Here is a 12,387-nt window from a genome sequence, read left to right on the forward strand (position 1 = left end):
CTTTTCTCCATAACAAACATTACTATCCGAACACTCTACATACCTGTTCCATAAGCACAGAAATCGTGCCTGCTTTTTTCACTGTTGTATCCCCGGCCTCTACAACACGGTGGTAGAGAGTGGATGCTCAGTAAATAAGTGGTGAGTGAACATATTCAATCCAAACCAGTTAAATAAATCCCACTGCACACAGGCCACTCAGTCTTGGGTCACAGCCTTCCCTTGGCCACAGGGCCTAGTCATGGGTTCCAAGCAACACTAAGCAAATAAACATTTATTCAAAGATTCATTCATTCATCCATGCAACAATCACTGAACCCCTTCTCTGTGCCAGGTACTATCATAGGTACTTGTTAATGCAAAGAGTAAGAAAGGGAAAGTCCCTACCTGCATAGACGTCACATTCCAGTGAAGAAAACAAACAAATGTGCTTTCCCTAAATTGGGACAGTTGGCCATTTGTGACTGTTGTGCATTGACAAATGGGTTATGGATCACACTGTCTAGTTTTGGTAATGCCAATGCTCACCAGCAAGGGCAATCTGTTAGAAAGTTTCCTGCAAAACCCTAGGCAGAAATGTTACTAACTCACCAGCACAAGCCACAGAAAGAAATACTGAGGCTGAAATTTTTCTAGCCTCTAGAGGGCGCTCCTCATCAGCTAAAATAAGAAGCCATGGCGACCACTTTTAGACAACATATTTTAAAACATTTCCTTTACCTGATTTTGTTGCCAAAAAGTTCACTCATAAAAACCCTTATAGCTGAACACGTAAAAATTTGAAAATATGATTTCCTCATGTACTTATCACTTACTTATCTCCCACCTCCAACCCCCTTAAATTGTATTAGTTGTTAGTGTTCTGGACAAAAGAATTAACTAACAAACTGTTAAAAGTATGAAATGCAGGGAGAAGATGATCATTATTGTAAGAGGTTTCAACATCAGTAGCCAAAACGAAGGACATAGAGGGACTGGATAAATCATAATCAACAAACAAAAGTCATGAGACACATACAGAACTTTATGTTTTTCAAATAATCATTTATTGCATACATCCACAAAATATTTACAAAGGACAGGCATACACTTGGCCAGCAAGAAAAGTTTAATTTATAAGTATAATCAGTGATCATGTCTAGTTATATCAGAAACAAATTAGTTAAAAATGTTTTAAAGTCTCATCTCATCTTGGAAATTGAGAAAAACCTTTGATGGAAGGCAAAACCAAAATAAAATCTCAAACTGCCAAAAGAATGAAAAGAAAAAGAAGACTACTTTTTCATTTTTTCTGGAAAGAGACTACTTCTTAACAAAGCCTGGGCTTGGAGGGACAGTCATAGCCTCAAATGCCTCCCATTATCAGGAAGAAAGACCAAACATGTAGAAATCCAGTACTCATTCCTCAAATGAATATAAAAACAAAAACAGTAGAAGAATCCAAAAGAAATGAGGACAAAAGAGATAATAATAATAATAAAAGTTCAAATTACTGAAACAGAAACCATTTCCCCCTCAAAAAAAAAAAAAATCACAGGAAAGATAAATAAGCCTTAAAGCTGTTATTTGAAAAAGACTAATAAACTAGCTAGACTTCCATTAGTTGGATATTTCTTTTTAAAGAAAGAGGGTAAAATTACACAAGATAGGAAATGAGAGCTGAGGACATGACTACAGATGTGGGGAAAATTAAAATTATTTGGTGAAAATATCCTGTGCAATTTTATCGCTAACTGAATTTGAAAATATTGAGGAAATGGATGATTTCCTAGCAAAATATAAATGATCAAAATCAATCCAAGAAGACTTGAAAACTTGAATAGATCAATTACGACAGAGGATTATATTTATTGTGTATTAAACACTGCCCGGGAACCAGATGGTTTCATGGCTGAGTCTTATTTAACATTTACAGAGGAGACAATTCCAAATCTATTTAAACCATTCCACATAATAGAAAAAAAAAAAAAGAGGGAAAACTCTCCAATTCATTTCATGAAGCCAACTTAACATTAACACTAAACCTGATAAAGATAAGCCCCAAAAAGAAAGCTAGATAGACCAGGGGGTTGGCAAACTTTTCCTGTAAAAGCCAAACAGTCTATATTTAAGGTTTGTGGGCCATACGGTGTCTGTTGCAACTACTCAATTCTGTGCTGGAGCACAAAGGCAGGCACAGACATTATGTAAATAGATGAGTGTGATAGTGTTCCAATAAATCTTTATTATGGACACTGAAATTTGAATTTGATATAACTTTCAATTGTCACAAAATATTATTCTTTTTTTCCCCCTCAACCATTTAAAAATGTGAAGACCATTCTTAGGTTGTGCGTTGTACCAAAATGGGCATAGGGCTGGACTTGGACTGGTGGTGTGGGGGGACAGGGGGAGAGTAGGGGCATAGTAGTTTGCTGACCAATGTAATAGCACAATATCACTAATCAATATAGATGTAAATATGTGAGATAAAACATTACCAAATAGAATCCAGCAATATGTCAAAAGAATAATACAGTAAGATTAAACAGCTTATTCTAGGAATGGCTTGATAACAGGAAGAATTAGCATATGTCCTTAATGGACAATTTAAGGGAAAAATGAACAGCCTCTTGATCAAATCAATATATGCTAAAGGGATGCTTATAAAGTTCAGCAGCTGATCTTAATAACATTCAGGGTAAAACTGTAATAGGAAGAAAGTACTTTAAATTGATGAAAACTCGTTTTATTTTGTTTGAGGCAAATGGCATTCTAAATGGTGGTGGGAAAGGAAACTATTACCAATAAAATCAGGAACCTGACAGGGATGCCTTCTATCATTCCTATTATACATAGGAATATATACACATAGTGTTTTGGTCCCAGCAAATGCAATAGGATGGGAAACTCAGAATAATTTTTGAAAAGGAGGGGCGCCTGGGTGGCTCAGTCAGTTAAGCACCTGCCTTCAGCTTGGGTTGTGATCTCAGGGTCCTGGGATTGAGCCCCATGTCAGGCTCCCTGCCCTGTGGGGAGCCTGCTTCTCCCTCTCCCTCTGCCTGCTGCTCCCCCTGCTTGTGCTCTCTGTCAAATAAATGGATAAAAAAATCTTCTAAAATTTTTTTGAAAAGAAGATAAAAATTATTTCTTTCTGCTGCTGATATGATCATATACCTAGGAATTCCAAGAGAATCTAATGAGAAAAAAACAGTCGATGAGAAATAATAAAAAATTTGGTAGGGGGCCTGATATAAAATAAATATATAGAAATCAGTGGTGTTTCTCTGTATTAATAGTAACCAAATGGAAATTGTGTTCGATAAAACATTCCATCCACAATAACAACAACAAACTATTAAATATTTAAGAATAAATTAAAGCCCAAGGACAAAAATAAATAAGATAGGACAAAGCAATATAGAACCAAAGTTTTTATCTACTATTGAAACTACATTGTATTAATTTGACTAGATTGTGGTAATTTAAGATGCTAATTGTAATCCTCAGAGTGACACCAACAAAAAAAGGTATATAGTAAAGGAAACAAGAAAGGAATCAAGATGGTAAGCTAGAAAATCTAGCATAAAAGAAGGCAGTAAGGGAGGAATTGAAGAAAAAAAAACCAAGGATATGACATATAGAAAACAAACAGCAAAATGGCAGAAGGAAGTTCTTTCTTATCAATGATTACATTAAACAGATTAAAGTCTTCAATCAAAAAGCAGAGGATGGCAGAATAGATTTAAAAATAAAATAAAACAAAACAGGTTGCCTGGGTGGCTCAGTTGGTTAAGTGTCCAACTCTTGATTTCAGCAAAGGTCATGATCTTAGGGTTGTGAGAACGAGCTGCATGTGGGAATGGAGCCTGCATGATTCTCTCCTTCTCCCTCTCTCTCCCACCCTTCTCCCTCTCTAAAATTAAAAACAAACAAACAAAAACAACAACAACACATGGTCCAACTATATTCTGTCTACAAGAAACTCTCTTTGCATCCAGGAACACAAACTAGTTGAAAGTGGAAAGACGGAAAAAGATATCCCAGGCAAACCATACCAAAAGAGATCTGGGTAGATATACTAACATCAAACACAATAGACTTTATGACAAAAATTGTACAAGAGACAAAAAATACATTACACAGAGATAAAAGGTCAACCTATCAAGAATATGTAATAGTTATAAACACATATGCACATGCCAAGAGCTCCAAAATATAGGAAGCACAACCTGACAGAAATCATGGAAGAAATAGAAATTTCAACAATAATAGTTAGAGACTAATCAATAGATCAATTAGACAAAAGATGGACAAAGAAATAGAAGGTGTGGACATTACTATACAGCAATCAGACCTGACAGATCTCTATAGAACACCCCACCCAACAACAGCAGAATACCCGTTCTCCTCGAGGGCATGTTAAACATTCTTCAGGACGTACCATATGTTAGGCCACAAAACAAGTCTCAATAAGTTGAAAAAAAGATTCAAATCATACAGAGTATCTTCTCTGATCAGAATAGTGTGATAATAGAAATATTTATGAATACCATATTATTAATAAAAATTAATCATTAATAATAGAAGTAAATCTGGAAAACTCACCAATTTGTGAAAATCAAAAATACATTTTTAGGGACACTTGGGTGTCTCAGTCAGTTAAGTGTCTGACTCTTGATTTTGGCTCAGGTCATGATCTCAGGGTCATGAGATTGAGTCCTGCAATAAGCTCAGTGCTCAGCTCGGAATCTGCCTGAAGTTCTCTTTCTCTCTCCCTCTGCCCCTCCTCCAGCTTGCACATGTACACATGCTCTCTCTCTTTTTAATAAATAAATAAATAAATAAATAAATAAGATTAAAAAAAAACACACTTTTAAGCAACTAATGTGTCAAAATAAAGTCATAAGAAAAGCTCAAAAATACTCTTAATCTTATTTCCAAAAGATTGAAAACAAAAACACAATATCCAAAAATGGATGGGATACAGTAAGAGCAATACTCAGAGGGAAATATATAGCTGTAAATGCCTCCATTAAAAAAGAAGAAATATCTCAGGGAGCCTGCTGGCTCAGTTGGAAGAGCTTGTGACTCTTGATCTTGGGGTCCTGAGTTCAAGCCCTATGTTCAATGCAGAGATTACTTACATAAGTAAACTCTTATTTTTTTTTTTAAATTTTTTTAATTTTTATTTATTTATGATAGTCACAGAGAGAGAGAGGCAGAGACACAGGCAGAGGGAGAAGCAGGCTCCATGCACCGGGAGCCCGACGTGGGATTCGATCCCGGGTCTCCAGGATCGCGCCCTGGGCCAAAGGCAGGCGCCAAACTGCTGCGCCACCCAGGGATCCCTTTTTTTTTTTTTTTTTTTAATTTTTTTAATTTTTATTAAACATCTTAAAAAAAAATCTCAAATTAATAAACTTCCACTTCAAAAAATAGAAAAAAAGTAAATTAAATGCAAAGGAAGCAGAAGGACAGAAATAATAAAGATTAGAGCTGAAATGAACAAAATAGAAAATAGAAAAACAACAGGGGCACTTACGTGGCTTAGCTGGTTAAGTATCTGACTCTTAAAAAAAAGGTATCTGACTCTTAGTTTAAGCTTGGGTCGTGATCTCAAGGTTATGAGATCTAATCCTACGTTGGTCTCCAAGTTCAGCATGGAGTCTGCTTGGGATTCTCTCTCCTTAAGAGCCTCTTTCCTTCCTGTTCATGGTTTCTCTCTTTCACTCAAATAAATAAATCTTAAAAAGAAAAGAAAAATAACAGATCAATAAAACCAAAAGCTGATTCTCTAAAAAAAAGACCAAGAGAACTGACAAGCCTTTTGCTAGACTGAACAAGTGAAAAAGATAGACTTGAGTTATAAAAATCAGGAATGAAAGTGGGGAACTTACAAAATAACAAAGATCATAAGAGAATCTTAAAAACAATTGTATGCCAGCAAATTAGATAACCCGGGTGAAATAGGGACATCCTTAGACACATACAAAGAACCAAAACTGACTGAAGAAGAAATAGAAAATCCGAATAGGCCTATAACAAGGAAACAGATTGAAGCAGTCATCTTCCACTAAAGAAAAGCCCAGGACCAGGTGACTTCATCAGTGAATTTTATCAAACATTATAGAAGAACTGAGACCATTCATTCTAACATGTTTCCCAAAAGCAGAATAAAAGGGAATGCTTCCTAATTCATTCTTTGAGGCCAATATTGCCATGACACCAATGTCAGACAAAGATACCATAAGAAAAAAAAAAAAACAAACCTTAAAGACCAATACCAATTATGAGTACAAATGCAAAACTTCAACAAAATACTAGAAAATAAAATCCAAGATACACTGTGACCTAATGGGATTTATCCCAGGAATGCAAGCAAGGCAGTGCAACATTAAAAAAAAAAAAATCTACATTAAAAGAATAAAGGGAAGGAAAATCACATCATCATCTTTTTTTTTTTTTTCTTCTGCAAAAAAGCTTTATTGTCTCCATTTGGTCCACGGATTGGGAAAGGGCTCCAGGATGGTTAAAAAGCTGCCTAGTGGCTTCAAGGAAACGTTCAGGCACAAGCCCTGGCACGGGGGAGGGCATGGGGGTGCCAGAGGAGCCCCTCAAAGGCTGCTAGTCTCCAGAGGCTCCTAATCGTGCTTGAGAGTTGAGCCTTTTGAAAAATACTCGCCCAGCCCAGCGTGGGGCGTGGCCAGCCTGCGGAAGTTAGTCAGGTGGTTGCCCATCTTCTTGATGAATTTCACCTCCTCACCTAGGAAGCGGTTCTCCAGGAATCACACAGATGGGGATCTGCGCGGGCAGAACCCAGGGCATGCAGATCCAGAAGGGTCTGGTTCAGGCTCTTCTCCAGAAGCAGGGTGGCTTCCATGGCGTCCAGGGTTTTCCCCCACTCACCTTGGGACGGCTTCTGCACGTCCTGGAAGAGGGTGCGGTGGCGCGCCGCGCTGGTTTTGCATCTTCAAGAAACGCTCAGCGCCCTCGCGCTTCTCCTCAGTCAACTTGTGGAAGAAGTGGCCCACACCCTCCAGAGCCACATCGTCATGGTCGAAATAGAAGCCCAGAGAGAGGTAGGTGTAGGAGGTCGGCAGATGCATGTTGACCAGGTGGTTGGTGGCAGTCTCCACCTCAGTAGAATAATTCTGACGAATCTGGGACAAGGAATTATTCAAACTTGAGTGTTCGCTCTTGGTGGCAGAAGATGGCCAAGAAGATGGCTCCAAAGGTTACGACTGTTAAAAAGATTGGAGGGTGGTCGTTGGCTAGTAGAAGGAGCATCCCTGGGCCTGTTCCGTCCAAACAATGTTGAAGCAAGAGACAGATCCGCAGGACCCCGGAATGCACTGCCAATCATCTCAATTGATACAGAAAAGGAATCTGATAAAACCTAATAGCCTTTCATGATAAAAAAAAAAAATTCAGTAACCTAGGAATAGAAGGAAGTTTCTCAACTTGATAAAGGCCAGCTATGAAAAACCCACAACTGACATACTTAATGGTGAAAGACTGAAAGTTTTTCCTCTAAGATGAGGAACAGACAAAGATATCTGCTTTCATCACTGCTATTCAACATTGTACTGGAAGTTTTAACCAAGGCAATTAAGCAAGAAAGAGAACTAGAATGCATCCAAACTGGAAAAGTAGAAGTAAAACTATCTCTACTTGCAGATGACATGATCTTACATAGATAAAATCCTAAAGAATCCACCAAAAATTATTACAGCTAATAAATGAATTAAGCAAAGTTGCAATCTACAAAATAAAAAGCACAAAAATCATTTGTATTTCTATATGCTACCAATGGAAAATTCAGGAATGAAATTAAGGAAACAATTATATTTATAGTAGCATCAAAAATAATAAAAATACTTAGGAATAAATTTAACCAAGCAAGTGCAGGACTTGTACACTTCAACTTAAACTATAAAATATTGTTTAATTCCTCGAAATTAAAGGAGACCTAAATACATGGGAAGATATCATGTGTTCATGAGTCAGAAGACTTACTATTCCCCAAACTGATTTATAGAGACAGTGCAAGACAGTCTTTCATACTTGCTGCTTTTTTTTTTACAGAAATGGAAAGCTAATTTTCAAGTAATAAGGAATTACAAAGGTCTCAGAATAGCCGAAATAATCTTGAAAAAGATAAAGTTGGAGGACAAAAATGTCTTAATTTGAAAACTTACTGCAAAGCTACAGTAATCAGGATGGTGTGGTATTGGCATAAGGACAGGCATGTATCAATGGATTAGAATCGAAAGACCAGAAATAAACCTATAGATCTATGTTCAACTGATTCAACAAGGCTACCAAGACTCAGGGGAAAGTATAATCTCTCCAACAAATGGTGCCAGGACACCAGGGTAACCCCCAGCAAAAAAAGCATGGAGTTGGACTCTTATCTCACAGCATATACAGATATTAACTCATAATTGACTGAAGTCCTAAAGGTAAGAAATAAAACTATAGAACTCTTAGAAGAAAATACAAGAGTAATACTTCATGACCTTGGATTTGGCAGTGGATTCTTAGCTATGACACCAAAGCACAAGCAACAGAAGAATAATAGATAAATTGGATGTCACCAAAATTAAGAACTGCTGCGCATCAAAAGACATTATGAAGAAAGTGAAAAGACAACCTACAAAATGGGAAAATTATTTTCAAATCATATATCTGATAAGGATCAAGTGTCCATAATATATAAAGAGCTCCTACAACTCAACAACAAAGAGACAAGCCATTTTAAAAGTGGCCAATGCACTTGAATAGGCATTTCTTCAAAGAAAACTATATAAATGCTCAAAGGCACATGAAAAGATGTTCAACATCATTTATCTCAGGAAAATGCAAATCATAACCCCAATGAGATGCCATAATTTTTAAAAGTGGGAAATAACAAGTGTTGGCAAGTGTGCAGAGACTGGAAGGAATGTAAAACAGTCTGGCTACCGTGGAAAACAGTTTGGTGGTTCCTCAAAAAGTTAAACATAGAATTTCCACATGACCCAGCAATGCCACTCATGGGTTTATAACTAAAAGAAACGAAAACAGGTGTTCAAACCAATACTTGTACGATGCTCAGAGCAGTACTATTCAGAACCACCAAAGAGTGAAAACTACTCAGATACCTGCCGATTTATGAATGGATACATAGAATGTGGTCCCTCCAGTCCCACATGGAAGTACTGACACGTGCCATAACATGGATGGACCTTGAGAACATGCTAAGTTAGAGAAGGCAGTCGTAAGAGGCATGTAGTCTCTGATTCCATTTATATGAAACATCTGGAATAGACAAATCCATAGAAACTAAAAGCAGATCTGTAGTTGCTAGGGCTGGGGTGACAGAGGTGATGGGAAGTGACTGGGTAATGGGTACATAGTTTCTTTCTCGGGGGGCAAAATTAGAATTTAAAAAAGTTTCTGATAGAAACCGGAAGCAGATAATGGTGATGGTTTTACAACATGGTACATGCACTACAAACCACTCAATTATACACTTTAAAATGGTTACTAAAACTGTCAATTTTATATTATATGATTTTTACTTCAACTGACTTAAAAAGATACATAAAAAAAACCAAAAAAGTTTTATTTTTCTTTAGGTACATGGATGTATGTGTCTAGAAAGGCATAACTAATTGTCTAGGATGCCCTCTAAGCTGGGAGCAGTAATAACATAAAGAGGATTGCCAGGGGAAATTTTAGCTTGAAATATATGAATTAAAAGTAAAACCTTGGGATGCCCGGGTGGCCCAGCGGTTTAGCGCCTCCCTTCGGCCCAGGCTGCGACCCTGGAGACCCGGGATTGAGTCCCACATTGGGCTCCCTGCAGGGAGCCTGCTTCTCCCTCTGCCTCTCTCGAATAAAGGAATAAAAAAAATTAAAAAAAAAAGTAAAACCTTAAAAGTAAATATAGAAATTATTTTTAATGGAAAATTTAAGCTAGTCTGTGCATGGTATAAATTCTGAAGGAAGAGCTATGGGGGCAAATTTCATAAGAAATTCATTTCCACCATATATGTTTCTGAATTATTTGAAGTTTTAGGAACAGGTATTCCATATTTATAATCAGAACAAGAAACCCAGCAGAAGAAGAGAGCCAGAAGCTGGGGAGGGAAGAACTGATGAAACAGAGGCCAAGGCTTGTGCTCTGTGATTTTACCCCTTGGCCCTGCCTGCTGCCATTTGTGAATACCTGCAAAAGCATGAATATAAAAGAGACTAGCAAGTTTTTCCAGGGACTTCTAAGGAAACAAAGCCAGAATATTCTGGCAACAACCCAACCAGGCCAGAGTTGGGATAGGGGAGAGATCTACAAGGAAGAGTGGGATCTGCATCTTGACTGTGGCAATCTGGCCCAGATGGACTGAGCCTCAGAGCACTGGCCACACCTCCAGCCTGTGGATCCCTTCTGCACAGTCCAGCGGATTAGGCTGCAAGTGGATGGATGCCCCATGCCAGGACCAACAGCTTAGCGCAGAGATGAAGGCCTTGGAGAGGCTGATACCAGCGCTCTGCTCACCCAGCCTGACAGCCATTAAGCGAGGCCATAGGGCCTGATGCTGAGGGCTTTTTAACATGATACAAAGGTCGTTGTGTCGTTGACAATGGGGCCAGAACTAGTGAGATGCCCCAATGGCCAGTGCCACGGCCGTGAAAACCATGAGAATATATAAAAACAGGAGTCACAGACAGTGCAGAGCCCAACAGGCAGTGGGTCCCCAGCAAACCCTCAGGTAGAACAATGAAAGCACACGCACTCTAAAGCCAGAGCCAGAATGGCCTTCCAAGTCCCCAAGGACTCCCAGCATCTCTGCATCACCTGCGTCTGCACTTCCGGTCCTATCTCTGAATCCTAGAAACACAGATTTCTGTAGGCTCCCAGGAGACCTGGCTACACTAGTGCATTCTTACACACGGCAGGGCAGACCTGGGTTTTGTGGCCTGAAGCTTACATAATTTGGAAGGCTGACTCGAAGGAATAGAATACAAAATTGCAGGCTTAAAATTAGGCAAGTGAATATATAGGACAAATAAATAACAACAAATTGTAAATTTTCAAAAGTTGCCAAATACCAAAGCATAACATAATGTTTATATGAGCTCACTGCCCCACCTCTGTCATGTTTTCCAACATTTTTTTTGCAGCATAACCTTTGATTACTTCTTCATGTGACGATCCTTGCAGTATCATTTTTGATTAAAAAAATTGTTTATTATGGATGCTCTGGATGCATACAATGTGATTTTTCATGTCGACTTTCACACTGTGCATAGTTGCTCCCCACTAGCTGCTACCCTGAAACCAGAGATTGTGATCAATTCTCCTTCAAAAAAATTCACCCCAAAATAAGAAAAAAGGATGGTATGTTTATAATTGTCTCACTGTATTATCGAATATATTCTTGACAAGACAGAACTTCAGTTTCCCCCAGGCGTCAGGGAGAAGAGAATCATCCGTTTATGGTTTTATGTGTCTGATAACAGGAAGAACTCTTTACAGACCAGCTTTTGTCTCCATACTTTTCAAACCCCCCTTTTCCTCCCCCGCCCACCTACTTCTGGTGCCAGGCGCTGTAGGACATGTTCATATCACCAAAGCAGCTGGTGTCCTCGCATCTTCACACCATGACACAGGAACTGGGAGGAGCACTCCCGGAAGCCATCTCTAGTGGGATGGCCGGCGAGGATGGATCTATTCCCAGGGGTGACTGTGAACCACAGAAATCTGCCTCATTTAACCCCAAACTAAGTATGCATCTCCTAACTCTGCTGCTCCTTAGTGATAGCCCAGAAGAGGCTGTGGCCTGTTCCATACCACCCTTTAGATGGGCAACAGAGAGTCAGAGACAGGGAGACAGAGGCCTTCTATTGCAGCTAAAAGATCTTGCTTCCACAAATCTTACATGAAATCATGCTAGCCCATGAACGCAGTGCCCGGGGGCCCTCCCATGGCTCTGACACAGAAACTTCTGGAAATCCAAACTGGCTATGGGTATCCCTAAAGGAGAGCCCCTCAGCTGAAGGAAAGTTGTGTGAATCTCTCTTTGCTGCCACCAGCAGGAGCAGAAAGAAGTGACTAGAAGATGTAGAAAGAGCAAGACTTAAGATGCTAGTTAGGTGTGAGAAATATGCTGCAAGCAAGAGATGATGGCAGGCCCCCCAAAAGGACAGGAATCAACAAGTGAGGGGACTGGCCAATCTGTAAGGAGATACGAGCAAGAGAAGAGAGGAGAGAGATGTGGCAAAAATGTGTATGATGGGACCTGCTGAGGGAGAGACTTGTGTGCAGATGGGCGGAGTCTCATGGGGGGGTGACTAACAGTTAAGGGCGGGGCTCCAGACTCAGGTGGCCTGATGGAGGAGTGGACTCTGAAGACCAGGGCC

At 39.1% G+C, this 12,387-nt stretch overlaps 1 pseudogene; it reads right to left on the bottom strand.

Annotated features, from left to right (window-relative positions):
• Window positions 1-6,623: 6,623 nt before the first annotated feature.
• Window positions 6,624-10,538, bottom strand: LOC129522135 (ferritin light chain-like; annotated as a pseudogene).
• Between the last annotated feature and the right edge of the window lie 1,849 nt (window positions 10,539-12,387).

This window comes from Nyctereutes procyonoides, unplaced genomic scaffold, assembly GCF_905146905.1.
Source record: "Nyctereutes procyonoides isolate TBG_1078 unplaced genomic scaffold, NYPRO_anot_genome, whole genome shotgun sequence".
In the NCBI taxonomy this organism is placed as follows: domain Eukaryota; kingdom Metazoa; phylum Chordata; class Mammalia; order Carnivora; family Canidae; genus Nyctereutes; species Nyctereutes procyonoides.